The sequence below is a fragment of the Pan troglodytes genome, chromosome 12 (assembly GCF_028858775.2).
Source record: "Pan troglodytes isolate AG18354 chromosome 12, NHGRI_mPanTro3-v2.0_pri, whole genome shotgun sequence".
NCBI lineage: Eukaryota > Metazoa > Chordata > Mammalia > Primates > Hominidae > Pan > Pan troglodytes.
Genome location: NC_072410.2, coordinates 55248476 through 55264044, shown reverse-complemented (window position 1 = coordinate 55264044; position 15569 = coordinate 55248476). Strand labels below are relative to the sequence as shown.

The 15569-nt window shown below is 40.0% G+C and overlaps 1 long non-coding RNA gene across 1 annotated transcript; it reads left to right on the top strand.

The window, feature by feature from the left end:
* The first annotated feature begins 1252 nt into the window (after window positions 1-1252).
* LOC107971656 (uncharacterized) lies at window positions 1253-15310 on the top strand. The gene is made up of 3 exons (XR_001714558.3): window positions 1253-1432; window positions 10755-10845; window positions 15126-15310. It is a non-coding gene; the product is annotated as an uncharacterized LOC107971656 (long non-coding RNA).
* Window positions 15311-15569: the final 259 nt, after the last annotated feature.

Sequence of the window (15569 nt, the reverse complement as noted above, 5' to 3'; positions counted from 1 at the left end):
ATGTGTGGAGCCTAAATAATCTTAGTAGGCAGAAAGGAAATAAAAGACCTATGTCTTTTGAACTTGGAAACATTGGAAACATAACATCACCACGTCAATACTGCCATAACCAATACCAGTTAGCCTCGATAAAGACAACTTGTATGTGCTGATGACACCCAGCCTTGGGACAGCCAGCCCTTCCCTTGTCCCATGCCTTGCCTTCTCTGCCTTCAGAGATCCAAGCAGGGGAGAAGCAGCAGCCCCAGAACTTACCAAATCAGATTCAATCACCAGGAAAGTCCTGGCATCTTCTCATCAGTATCTTTTCCTGTGGCTTTCCTGGGCCTCTTTCTTTGACAAAGTTACGTAGAACACACGCTCTTATTAAATGGCTGCACATGAGGTTGCCAACCCTTTTGTGGAAATATGAGGAACATACATATCTGTTAAATGAATGAATGAGTGAACTCAGGATCTATAAGTGTGGTGACTGCTGGGCTTCTGACCTTGGAAAAGTGTTTATCTATCTCTGTCCTTAGAGGATTTCCTGATGCCCTTACACTGTGAAATTCTTACGTTCTCTGAGGTTTCTTATTCTGTTTCTATTTCCTTCAATCCCTTGCCACTTTTCTTTTGATCATTGGTATACGGTTGTGAAATGACTGCATAGGATAGGAAGCCTGGAGATGGAAAGAGCATAGGTTTTGAAATTACACCAACCCAGGTTAAAATCACCATTTGGCAAATCACTGGCTGGCAGCCTTGGGAGAATTACTTAACCTCATACAGCCTCAATTCCCCCACCTGAAAAACTGGAATAACTCTCTCTCTCTCTCTCTCTCTCTATATATATATATGTGTGTGTGTGTGTATAGCAAAAATGCATTAGAATTAAGATGAAATCTCCTGTGCAGATATACTAGGAATACTCATTTGTTTTATCTAACACTCCTCTAGCACTTCTTGAAGTATGTCCCAGATGTTCCAGGTACTGCTCTAAGCATTCGATGTACCAGTGAGGTAGTTGCTATTACTACCTCCATTTCACAGAGAAGGCAACTGAAGAACAAATGGATTAAGTAACTTGACCAGGGTCTCATGGCTTGTAATTGGCAGAGGCAAGATTAAAACCAGTCTGGCTCTCTACGGAATCTGCACTCTCTACTACAGTCCAAAGCTGCCTGCCATAATGATGGCTTCCATTATTATTATTGTGATCATTGTCCTCATCACTATTACTATCATTATGACTACAACCAGGGGCACTTGGAAGACCTGGAATCAAGTGGAGATAAGCGGCGCATAGGGTGCTAGTTAGGCACAGAGCATCAGGGAGGCAAATCCAGCCCTTTCCTTTCATTTTGTATCACAAAGCCTGTGGGAAGACATTATCACAAATGAACAGCCTAAAGCCAATGCCACAGCTCAGCATCCTCAGCTCTGTTCAGTGGTAAGTGTTCATGTAGCCCAAGGGCTCAAGGCCATTGCAAGCCATTGCATCTTCATATAATGCTAAAATTTTCACTCTTGTTCAGGTCTTCACCATACATTAGGTTGGTAAGGCAGCTCTTACGACAAAATTAATTTACAGAGGAAAAATATTTTTATTAAAAGATAGCTCTTTTAGCCAGATACATACCTGCTGTCTCCACTACTACGTAAGCTGAGGCAGGAGGATCACTTGAGAGCAGGAGTTGGAGACTATGATGAGCTCTGATTGCACCTATGAATAGTCACTGCACTCCAGCCTGGGCAACATAGAGAGACCCTGTCTCTTAAAAAAAAAAAAAAAAAAAAAAGACAGCTCTTTTTAAGTACTCTTTCATTACATAGATGGCAATAGCAAATATTCTCTCTTTTTAAAGATGAAACACTACTGAGCATCTCTCAAATAAGATGGCAACGTTTTCCTCCTCTCAGAAGCAGGAAAAGAATGTAAAATTATCACTATGGGAAAAAACAGCTCACCTGCTACAGTCATCAGCTAAGTTTATTGGAAAGAAATCCTAGCTTGTCAACTTTGCTTTCCTCAACAAATGTCCCTGAAAGTAGCGGGATTTAGGGATTTCAAGAAAATGTGGAAGTAACTCTGTTTAGCTCAGCTCTATGGACAGAGGATGGGGAAAGAAGAGGGTGGTAGTTCCATATCAAGGTCTGTTGCTCAACCTTGAAAATAGAGACTCATACTTAATCACAGATGATTTTGATGCTATTGTTGGCAAAACAATAGGAAACCACATAGAACATGTCTTTATTTTCTAAAGACTAACCAGAAGGAATGATTTAGTTAAAATTTTCATGATTGTCACCACAATTCATTTCTTACCAAGAGCTACCCATATCTAGAAAAAGTGAAAATCAATAAAAAACAGTGAAATATTCCTGAAAGGTGCATGTAGGCTCTTCTCCCCTGCCCCTGCCTATTTATAGTACTTATAGGTGAATACATCCACTACGCCTATGATCCTCTGAGAGTGGTTGGATGCTTTTATCTTCCAACCTGGAAATATGTGAATGTAAAGCCATGATGTAACACACAGGAACACACCCTTTGCCTAGGAACACACCCTTTGCCTAGGAACACACCCTTTCATGTACTTACATTTGAGACTAAATAAAAAGTCTCTGCAAATTTCATGAAATTATTTAAATACAAGGCACACTTGCAAACTATAATCATTTTGCATCTCAATGAAAGACACAGAATCATAATCAAAATTGCAATATCTAGTTTTAATGTACTGGATTACATTAAAATAGTATTACTATTTGAGAATCAAAAAGAAAAAAATATAAGTAAAAAGGCAAGAAAAATATTTTTTAATGTTGAAGTCCTGATAGGAGACTTTGCTGTGTAGATTTAGGCATCAGGGAAGACTTTTCACATCAGAAATGCCAGCCACTTTCCCACAAGAAAGAATATTATGTGCACATCTTAATAATTCAGTTCACTAGAACTTTTTCTGATTCTCCTTCCTCTATTTGTAAAATAAACTATTTTAAAAAGCTTCATGTAGTAACCAAGAAAAAAGAAAAAGGCATGTATTGATAATCTGAGATTGGTGATTTTTTTTTTTTAAAGAATTGGTATGTCAAAAGCATATGCTGTGCCTCATGGCCAATATGGAAATGTCAGGGGTTTAATTGGCAGCTGTGAATAGCAGCACCTGCAAACAGCTCAGGGCTTGTTCCTGTGGTCTGGCAACATTCTTACTTAATGCTTTAAAGAAAGGCTTACTCACTGGGACAGAAATAACTGACAATGGATGATTGATGACTGCCCATCACGCAATGGCTGACATCTACCATTCACCAGGTCTGTTTACGAGCGCACACCCAGATTTCATTAACAGGGGCATGACATCCAGGAGTGGGCCTGCCACAGATGGCCAGTCAGTAATCTAGTTCAAAACACCTAGAAGAGACCAAGATTTGTTAATCTGGAAAAATAGATTGTTGCAGATTCAGAATGCCTTATGAAGATGATTTTCAAAATTCCCTTTTCTTTTTTTCTGCTTGTGTTCTTTTGTTTTGTCAATGTGTTTGGTTTCAAGTTCAATGTCAGGTTACATTTCTCTGATTCTTATTCCATACTGACTTTACATTTGAAAGATGCGGTGGCAGAAAGATGTATACAAGGAATTATATTTCTAATCATTAATTTATAACACTAATGTCTGGGGGACTATTCAAGCTTTGAGTATAGTCAATTTTACTATTTCAATTAGGGGGGCAAAAAAAGTGCAAAGAAATAAATCCACAGTGCATATACATGGCTAACGTGAATTTTCACACCTGGACATTCGTCAGCCCACAGCACGCCTCCAGGTACAGCCAAAAAACACACCAGCAAATGTGGTGTACTGCAAAGAGCACTGGGATAGCAAACCTTTCCAAATAAACACCGCTAAATTAAAGCAGCTTTGCCCTGTTCAGTAAAACAGCCCATAGTATCTTGGGCTGACATGTTGTAGTATGAGATTAACACTAAGCTTTAGTTTTCTTCTTCCTGTTTCTCCTCCCTAAAGTCTCTTTTTCCCAGCTACAATGTTTTGTGGTACACATATACCTTGATTATTATTTCTCTCCAGTTAAGGATTAATCTCCTCTGATGCACTTACAAACCTTTTCATGGTTAGTGACTGGACCATGGGTTTGTTTGTTTGCTTGTTGGTGGGTTTTATTTTTTGGCCTACCTTTTGGACAGTGGCAGTTCCTACATTCTGTTTGGGAAAAGTGATGTCTTTGTCTTAAGTAATGGGGTCTTCCCCTAGAATTTTGCTCATTGCCTTTTCAACCACTTGTGAACTTATTTCTACAAATGGTTGTATTCTAGGCATTTCATTGGCAAAACTTGAGTAAAGTGGCCTATTTGTTTTTAGCCCTTTCTGAGTCTCACTGTATTCTCCTGAGGAAAATAGGGCAGGGATCATTTTCCTGTCATTTCAGTGCAAGAAAAGCTGGACCAAGAGAAGTCAAGCAACTGGAACCACATCCCACAACTTTAGCGAGCACAAGAGCCTCTACGAGCATCCAGGACTCACATGTGGCACTTGAGGGATCTTTCCACTGGGCTATTTGGGTGTGAGGCATGTGGACTGGATGGCATAGATCACCTGATTTTTGGGGTCCTCAATGAATGTACAACCATAGCCAGAGAATGGCTGCCCTGCCAAAGTCCTAATTCAACCCCAAACAGTGTGCATAGCAGTGAACAAACATGGAGGACCAAGCATGTGCCAAAGGCCATGCTCTTTGCCATTCAGAACATTACTGCAAAATAAGAAAGGTCTGCCTTGCCTCTGAAATTGCTACCTTTGAATATGTATCTATCTTGGCTTTTTAAGTACTTTTTGTTTTGTTTTGTTTTGCTGTACAATCTGCTGTCTCTCCTTTTGTTTAATTGCATTCAGTTTTACAATTTCTCCCAGGAAAAGCAGCTAATTATAATATATTTTAGCAGAGAGAGAGGCAGGTGTTAGCTAAGATGTAAGAGTCCTAATTTTAGCCTTGATAATTCATGCAGTTTAGCTGGATCTCAATGTAAAGTCACCAGACTGGGTGTGTGAGCTCATCATTTTAGGCTTTCTGAAATTTGCATAGGATCATGTGACTACAGATTTGCACTTTGAGCTTGTAAATGACAAAGGGTTGGCAATAATTGAAATGGTTGTGTTGTAATCTTGTGTCCAAGGAAATATGGTCCAATGGTAAATCCAAATAAACTGAACATGGGAAGTGCATTTGGATAAGATCATTTGAATAAGCAGCCAGGCTTCTTGGGGTTGAACCCTGTCTGTACATTTCCTAGCTGTGTGACCTTGCGCAAGTCATTTAACCTCTCTGTGCTTCTGTTTCTTTATCTAAAAATTTCAGATAGGCCTGGGCGTGGTGGCTCACGCCTGTAATCCCAGCACTTTGGGAGGCTGAGGCGGGCGGATCACGAGGTCAGGAGATCGAGACCATCCTGGATAACATGGTGAAACCCCACCTCTACTAAAAATATAAAAAATTAGCCAGGTGTGGTGGCAGGCACCTGTAGTCCCAGCTACTTGGGAGGCTGAGGCAGGAGAAGGGCATCAACCCAGGAGGCAGAGCTTGCAATGAGCCGAGATTGTGCCACTGCACTCCAGCCTGGGGGACAGAGCAAGACTCCATCTCAAGAAAAAAAAAAAAATAGGATAATGTCAGTATATATCTGTAGGTTGTTGTGGGGATTAAATGAGGCAAGTTATGTAAAACTCATCACAATACCTGGGTCATAGCTAGGTATCTATATTCTTATATTCAGGGAATAATTGTATTGGAAAAGCCTAAGATTTTTGGAACAACAGCAACAGCAGCAAAGGCAGAAATTAGAGAAATATCCAGAAGCAAATTCTCCTCTAACAAATATTGGCATTTCAGAACATATCTGAAACAAATGTTTGCTCTTGAGATGAGTAGGTTCCCCAGTACTGAGATCATCTTCGTTTCCATGGACATGGCATTTACAGTCAAAATATCCAATTATATCCACGAGAATACTCCTCCAATTGTTCTGATGTGTTTGTGTGTGTCTCTGTGTGTGCTTGTGTGTATGTAGGACTTTCGTCCAGGTTCAGAGATAGTAGGGGGCAGTGTCATGTAGACCAAACAATCAAACGACTTACTGAATTTTTTTCATCCCTACTGGTTGTTTTAAGTAGGGACAGCTCTGGCCCAACTCTGTTGACTGTAGCTTCTGAGCTGTTCTCACAGGGCTTACAGGGGAGTTACTGATTATTTTCCCAGGAATCTGCCAAGTGCGGTGGTGTATGATGGAACATGCCACTTCCCTATCTCCGGAACCTGAGTATGAGTTGAGAATAATGATCATTTCTGCTAATGAGTAATTAAAAACAATTTCAAGACTACCTCTAACCTCTGCATTTGTGAATGCCACCCTTTCTTAAATGCTATACCGAGGTTCTTTGCTAAGGCTCAAAGTCTTCCATTCCTCTCTCTGACTCCAAATTCAATCAATCAAGTCTTCCTTTCTAGTAGTTCTCATATTTATTTTATTCACTCTATTTAAGATCCACATTATCTTTCATTTGGACTATATAATGACCACCCATAGAGCCTTCCTGATTCTAATCTGTCTCCCTTGAAATCCCTAATCCAGCCTCCAAAGTGCCTCTAGAGTAATATTTTTTAAATCACAAACTTATTCATGGTTCACCATTGCCCACAGAATCAAAGCCAAGTTTCTTTGTATTGCACAAAAGGCTTTGCATGATTTAGTTCCTGACAGCATGGCCAGCCTCATCTCCCTCCTCTTGCTGCCTGCGTTCTAACTACACAAAGCCGTTTGAAGTTTTATATCTCTCTCTTCCCTTTTTCTCTCTCTGATGTTTCATTCTTTAATGCTCTCCTAAACATTATTTCCTGTGTACAAATCATCTTCCTTTTGTGACTGTAGCATGCTTCTATTAATATTTTAAGATTTGCTCATGCCTGTAATCCCAGCACTTTGGGAGGCTAAGGTGGCCAGATCACGAGGTCAGGAGATCAAGACCCTCCTGGCCAACATGGTGAAACCCCGTCTCTATTAAAAATACAAAAATTAGCTGGGTGTGGTGGCGGGTGCCTGTAATCCCAGCTACTTGGGAGGCTGAGGCAGGAGAATTGCTTGCACCCGGGAGGTGGAGGTTGCAATGAGCCGAGATCACGCCATTGCACTCCAGCCTGGTGACAATGCAAGACTCCATCTCAAAAAAAATAAAATAAAATAAAATAGAGATTCTGCTTAGGTTTACCTTTTCCTTGACTTCTACAGAAAAAAAATTGTCATTTCTTCCTCTGGGCTATCTTTGTACAGATACAAATGAGATTGGTACACTGTATGGTATTTGTTTTACATCTGTTTCCTTTACTAGATAGTATGTCTTTGAATGTGGCCCATTTCATTCATTTTTATTTCTATAATCATTATCATGGCCTTTAGGTACAAGGTAGATATACAATGTGCATTGTGAACAGTTATTAATAGTTATACAGTAATTCAAAGATTCATCTAGACAACTATATATAACATTGGATAAGAATTGAAAATTCTAGCTTGTGTAAATGAAGCATTTATTGAGAAACATGTCTTAGATTGAAACAATTCTTCATCTGATGCCTTTGATGATGCAACCCAGGCAAATACTTGCTTACCATCCTCAAAAATTCTATAACTCATCAAACTTAATTAAACGGTTAGAATCTTATCCTTTTAATTAGTGCTTGCACTTGAAAACTTTAAAAATAATGTCAATAATGACTAATAAGCTTTGAGCTTTTTGGTTTACGTGGTTCCGTCTCTAATTGTTGGCAGATTGCTACAGTCCTATCCTTCTGCAACACTGTGTATTTTGTATGAAAGTGACTTTTCCTCTTATTTCAGAGAGAGGAGAACATCCAAAATAATTACTAGGGAGAGAATATCTAAAATAATTAGGGAACAAACTTTGAGGACTCAAAAACAAGCATATGTCGTCACCTCTCAAGATGGGCATATCTGGAAGGCCTATGTTATTGTTATTGCTGCGGTGGGGGACCCATGTCCTCCATACCCAAGCCTCTTGAAGCTTATAGAGTAGAAAATTCCTCACAATTTTCATTAAGAACCATTATATTAAGGGAACCATCATTCAGCTATGACAGATTGCTTTGCAGTGTAATGTTTTTCATCTTGAGAGCAAATGTTTCTTCAATCAATTTTTTAAAGGGAGAAAGTAAGTAGTTATTTTGAATGCATGTAAAATGCAAATAAAGTGACTATGGATGTTTGGGGAGCTCATACAATAGTAAGTCCAAAATAACTTTGATTTAAAAATTGAACATTGGCAAGTGATCAGTCAATACTGGCCTCTAACTGCTTTTAGTGTCTTGACTAAATAAAAATGTTATTTTAGTGGCAGAGACATTTCACCTTGAAAAGCGGCCATGGAGCATGCACAATGACTACAAGGATGTTTTCCCTGGAATACATAATCCACACGCTCAGCTTCATGCACATCCTGGATACTGCCTGCCTGTGATTGACATAAGGCATTTTAATTTAAAAATGTTTTTCAAAGTGCCTAAACATATGTTTATGCACTATAGCTATTGAGTAGTATTACATAGAAATGCAAAATCTTGGAATAAAAGTTGACTCTGTGCAGGGCCACACAATGGAATATAATGGAAACCAGAAAAGGAGAGGACTTGTGTCATTTTGTAGGCAAGGCAAAAAAAAAAAAAAAAAAAATCCTTTAACAATTCAGTCATGTTAAAATTGGGAGACAATACTGACATAAGAAATACAGTCGATGTTAAGACAGTAGAGTCATTCTTCATCACAGCAGGTCTAGACAGCTCCCACAGCCATGTCTGCCCTCTCACAGGGTGATATGTAGCCCTTCTTAGAGGGTGGTAAGAGCTCCGAAGGGAACATCAGTGCAGGGTCTTAGTTAATTTCCTTTTGCACAGGTGTCTGTGTCACAGTGGTTTTAAATTTGCTAGGAGGCAGCTTAATGGGGACAGCCTTAGGTGCACAACACTGCAACTCACCAAACCTCAAGGCAAAGTGCTCACCCGACAGAGAACGCATGTGGTTCCTTCCTGGCTGAGACTTTGTGCCAGAATCCAGCCTTATGCACCACCCTTTCTGTCCCAGAAGGGGCTTCACCGACTTGCATGATATGGTGTGCGTGGCCAAGACTGCTTCTTGTGGTGTGTGCTAGGTGAATACAGATTCAGCTCTCCTCCCAGTGTTCTGTGGGAATGGTGGTGACAGATATTGGATGGTTCTAAATACAGATATCAGAATTTCTACAATAAGATGCATAGAACATAATCCAAGTGAGATGCAGCGCTTCAACCGTATAGCCTGTGCCCCAATTATTGATGGCAAATAATAAGCTAGATCTGATCTAGCCCCTCCTCCAGAGGCAATGCAGTCCATTTCTTTTCTTTTTCTTTTTCTGGAGATGGAATCTTGCTCTGTCCCCCAGGCTAGAGTACAATGATACGATCTTGATCTCAGCTCACTGCAAACTCCGCCTCCCAGGTTCAAGCGATTCTCCTACCTCAGACTCCCAAATAGCTTGGATTACAGGCACATGCCACCATGTCCAGCTAATTATTTAATTTTTTTTAGTAGACAGGGTTTTACGACATTGGCCAGACTGATGTTGAACTCCTGACCTCAGATGATCTGCCCACTTCAACCTCCTTAAGTGCTGGGATTACAGGCATGAGCCACTGCACCTGGCCAATACAGTCAATTTATTATGAACTCCTGTGACATTGATGATTTGTCTATATCAGTGGTTCCCAATTAAACTGACAGGAGCCTGGCACTGTGATGCCCTGGGGAGAAGGGTGACAAAAAGAATCCAGTATTGCAATTCTGCTATCAGCCAAATGGAGCTTCTTTTGCTGAAACCTTGGATTTTTAACAGCAGTGATAACCTCTGAGAATCACCTTGGGATTTTGGAGGAAGTAAAGTTGAAAAATGACCCTTGGATACTAAACTTGTTTAGGGCAGGAATATGGTTTTCTATAACTTCATTGAGGGTGTGACTATTTGGTCAGAAACAACACTTTACTATACCTCCACTGAGCATCCAATTGTCCTCCGATTGGTTGAAAAGTGAAATTTTTCATAGAGCTTCAAATCCAGTCTTCTGGTCTCGAGGTCTGGAAGGCAGGGCTCTTGTTCCAACTTTGGGCCACTGAAGAGTTTTCAAACCTTGGTATTTCCTTCTGAAGCTGCTATAGAATCTTGAGCTTCACTGCACTACAGGACTAATGAAGGCAGGTTTTCTGAAACTGTGAAGGGTACCTTTTTAGATTCTAACTTCTTCATTTGTAAAATGATGTTAGCAATGTGGTATTACAAAAATGATGTTACCATGATGATTTCTAAGGCTCCTTCTGTTCTGTCACAAATCAGTCCATGATTCTGATTACCATTCTCTGTAAGACTTTCTCTTATTGTTCTGGGATACTTGAAAGAATATTTCTCGTATAGTTAGAAGCTGATCATTTTAAATTCTCTTTAGACAAATGTTTCTTTTGTGTGGTGCACCATTTTCAAATGCAATTTGGGGCCGCTTTTTTCTTGTTGGATCTGAGATGGATCACAGGGGTTTGCCCCTAGTCTTCATACACACAAGCAAACCAGGGTCTGGGAGATTTATAGTTTACATCATCATCGTTGTCGTAGTCATCATCCTCATCCTCATGATCTTCTTGTTGTTTTTTTTTCCCCCTCCAGATTTAATCTAGCAGACTACACTGACCTGGCTTAAGAATTTTTCAAATATAAATGATCTAAATGTTACCTTACTTGGCAAAACAAAAGCAGAGTAAGTAATTTTCTCAAATCTCTCTTCAGGCATGCCTTATAAGGAAGATTTTCTTTCTGGGGGGATTTAGACTCTCATTAATCTATTTCTTCTTTCAACAATAAAATGAAAAATGGAATGAGATTATCAAAATGGATAGTCTGGTGTGGACCTGATAACACGCTTTTGAAAAGTGGTTTACATTTGACATCAGTTAAGCTCCTTGGGCCAAGGCGTCTCAGGTCTGCTATGTGGGGCCTGGACTCCACTCCCAGCGTGGTCACAAATATGCTTTATTGTTTCAAAGGCCTCTCAAGGCAGTTGGAAGGATGAATGAATTCCTAGGGCAGTAAGTATTAAGTCATCGGCAAAACTATAAATATCTCCTAACCCTATCTTACGGAGAACTTATACAAAGACATTTATGTGCAGTATGCTTTTTCCTTAACCTAGACATATATGTATTTTAAATTTGTATTATTTTACACATTTTTATACATGGTACAAAAGGTAGGTAGTATAAAGTGAGCAATATAGATATTTAAAACTTGATGCATCTTTCTTTGTGCCCTTTGGCACACAGAGTGTGACTGTTTCTTCTGTAAGGATTTTTAACAATCTTGAAGGAGTGGAAAATTCTCTGTTTCTTGTAATTGCAAGGACAATGGCAGTTAAAAAAGCCAATGTATAACTTCAAAATAATCATTTCAAAGTAATTATTCAGAACGTACAGAGTAGCTTAAAGAAAAACAACAAGCTGACAACACACCTTATAGTATTCACTGGCTTTAAAACCTGTGCTTGTAATTGAAAGTGAGATTAGCAGAAGTGACTGAATCCATGCTAGGGGAGATGTGGTTGGGACATAGACGTTATCCCTATGTTCCACTCAACTCATTAAAAATTTCTTGATCACCCCTCACACTCTTCATTCCATTCTCTCAAAATCAGATTTGTGGACTAAACCATGAAATAAATTACCTTTTCCTAATGTTCTTTAATAAAAGTGGAACCAAGTACTGCTCAATACATAAGCCAGTAAGAGAGGATCCATATGAAACTAAGCACTTTTAGCCCTTGTTAAGAGTAAGAGCTGGTGATGAGCTGGTGATATTTCTCACAATAATGTACTAAGAAAGAAAAAGTATCCAGGGGCCAGCTACAATCCAGATTCCTAGGATCCATGCTCAGAGATGCTGACTCCGTGGATCCTGGGTGGACCCAGAGCACCACACCTTTACAAACAGGCTCTCAGCTGATCGTGATGACAATATCTGTGGCCTGAATTATGAGAACCAGAGAAGACCGTGCTTCCATGAAAGGGTTATTGCTGGATCCACATCACTGTATTTGAGTCCAGGAACTCAATTTCTCCTACCTCCCACTTCATCCCAAGACACATGAGCACATCTGAATATGATTTCCTTGTTGCATTGAAAAGTTCTAAAGTCTAGAGAGAAGTGACTTGTTTCAAGTCATGAGCAGAAAGGGGCAGAGCCAACTAGGGAATCCAAACCTCTATACAAAGCAACAGACATCACTCTTTGGTGGGAGGTCTTTTTGCACTGAATTCTCCAAAGGCACGTGCCAAATTCATGAGCGAGGCAAAAAGTGACAGTGGGTGTCAACTCTTCAGTCCTTTTTGTTGCTCTCTTTTCATTCTGAGCCTGCTCACTGCTCCTCAGTCCAGAGCCCACTTTAAGGAGCTCCTTGGCTCTCCAGGCAAGCCACTCCTCCTCACCATCTCCTCACTATTTGATGTCTGTTTCTCAGCAGAGCTCCCTGGAGAGCTGCTATACTGTATTTATTTTCAAAGTCTAACTGTGACACTAAGAGTCCCTAATGTGGCTACACTGATGTCAACAAAGGGAAAAATCAAGTACCTGAAGGCATTCACAGCACAGCTGCCGCATCGGGTGGGACCTTCCTAGCTTCTCGGGTACAGCTGTGCAACTTCTACCTTTTATTTCATGTAAACACAACTAAACTGGCTCTCCCCACCAACACCCATCAGATATCCCACAATCAAAGAACTGCCTATAGGCAGCAAAGAAGAATCACTAACTGGAGGATTTTTTGTTATTATTTTTTTAATTCACTTGGGGAATGATCCTGCATTTTTTTTTCCTCTGCAAGAGATAGGTAGCCATCTTGCTGTATTTCTGTCCAAGCCCTGTTCTTGCTGACCAAGAATGTTAATGAAATAAAGGCAACTCAGAAACATTGTTCTAGGGTGTGGCTAAGAACAAGGGTTTTAAAAATGTTTTAATCTAGTGTAAAAGGCAGTTCCAGTACTTTCATTATAGTAAGATGAAAAGGGTATCACGTTTTCTACTTTTTTTTTTTTTTTTTCCAGACGGAGGGAGTCTCGCTCTGTCACCCAGGCTGCAGTGCAGTGGCGCCATCTTGGCTCACTGCAAGCTCCGCCTCCCGAGTTCAAGCCATTCTCCTGTCTCAGCCTCCGGAGTATCTGGGACTACAGGCGGCCGCCACCATGCCCGGCTAATTTTTTGTATTTTTTAGTAGAGACGGGGTTTCACTGTGTTAGCCAGGATGATCTCGATCTCCTGACCTCGTGATCTGCCCGCCTCGGCCTCCCAAAGTGCTGGGATTACAGGCATGAGCCACCGCGCCCAGCCCACGTTTTCTCCTTCTGCATCATTTCTCGGCTGAGGTGCTTACAGCTCTCTACAAATTCTCATTGTATACCCAAGTGAGAAAGAAACTCTTCATTTCCCCTTCTCTGGGCGGTACTTCTTAAGTAAGCTACATTGAAGACTTAGCAATTATTTGCATAATTAGAAAATTTGGTACCCATTCAATTTGATCAATGTATCCATTTTTCAAAATAACCAAGGAATTGCCAAATCTCCATCCAACTTTTTGTTTGACATGGCTTTGCAGAAGAATATAAAACGAAGGGGGTGTGTGCATGTGTGTGTGCATATGTGTGTGTATACAAGGCCGAACTACCGAAGAGATTTGCCCAAGGTCATAGAATAGTTCCTTGCCATTTCCTTTATTGTCTGTCCTCAAATTCTTTTTTAGTAGAAAGCAAAGGAAGAGAAATGACGCTGGCTTCCAAATTTCATTATAAAAGCTTCCATTTAAAACAAAATGTATTGCATATGATAATTGCAACCAGAGCTGGTGAAGGCAGTGGTTTTCAGCCTGGTAAGAATTGTGGGACTGCTCTTAAACATGCTGACTTCAATGAACCCTTGGTCCTCTAACTAGGCTGTGAATAATAGGACATTAAAAAATAGTTATGTGGCACAAAACACAAACACATTTAATGTTTATTATTTTGGTTAACAAAATGCACATTTATTTGAAAATAAATTCTATTCATTTCTTAAATTCTTTTGTTCTTTCCACTTTTATTCTGTTTTTTATTCTACCCAGGTAACTTCCAGAACGTACATACCTTTCTTAACCAAAAAAAATTATGGTACTAGTTCTGTGTTATCATAGTAGAGTGCTCTCTGTTTTCTCTGAAGTCCAAGTTTGAATTGGTAAACACAAAGCTGTTTGGAAAAACAAAAATACAACAGTTAATTAAAACCTGTCCTCCTCACCCCCAAATAACAAGCTGTTGAATTCAAATGTTGTTTTCTTACGTTGCTGTTGTTTCATACCTGCTTGTGGGTGAAAACACAGCATCTGTCCCTTCTTGATAGGTGTCAAGGAGTTCAGGGGACTTCTGTTATGACAATGAAGATGAATGACACTTACCAAAATTTTCCCATTCCAAGCCTGGTACCAACCATTTTACACCTATTAATTTATGTCATCCTGCCTGAGAAGACAGAAATTATTAGCTCCTTCTTACAAGTGAGAAATTAGCCTTGTGAAGGTCAAGGGCTTGCCCAAGTTCACCTTGGCTGGGTAGTAGAGGAAGCACCAAAAGTCCAGCATCCAGATTACCTCTTCCATGCTGCACTGTCTCGTGGGCAAAGCAGTTACTTTTGATTCACATTGAGGTTGCGAGCATCCTAATAGTCTTCTTCCGTCACTAACATGAATTTAACAGAGGATATTTGGCAAATTCTATTAAAAATATGTAATTCTCCATTAAAATATTCAAATTATATTTAAAATCCATTTTACCCACACCCATGAAATTCGTAGAAAATACCCGGTTACTGAGGAGCTATTAGTTAGCTCTCTGAACTTTAATTACTCCCAGGACTGTGATTTGCATGGACAAATCAAAAAACACAATGGAGAACAAAGAAGAGGTTCAGCAAAGAAATGAGATAGTTTTCTCACCCTTTCCCCTTATTTGTGCTTTTCTACAGGTCTTGCATTATCAAACAAAGGCATGCATCATGTGCAAAGAATAGAAAGCAAGAGAGATGAAATGGGCATCTTTCTGGAAACGTTGTTTGGGAGCCTAGCTTTGCAATTTACACCTCCAGGTTGATCCTTCACTTGCCAGTACACACGCCTGAAACCAATACTCTAAGAAGAATACTGAACAGCATGAATATGTCTTCTGGATTTCCTTCCTTGGCAATGAGATGGTATTCTTGGGATAGATCATCCAGCCTTGAGCTTTTCTGCTAATCCACTCGGGAGCCAGCCTTTGGGCTCTGAAATAGATCTGCTCCTTCTCTATCAACAATATGCACGTACTGTGCACCAAAAGTCTTGGAGCACAGTATGGAGCCTGAGACTTCTTCAGGAGCTACGAATAAGGGAGTTCTTCCTGTTAAACTCATTACATTTACAAAGGCCCACCC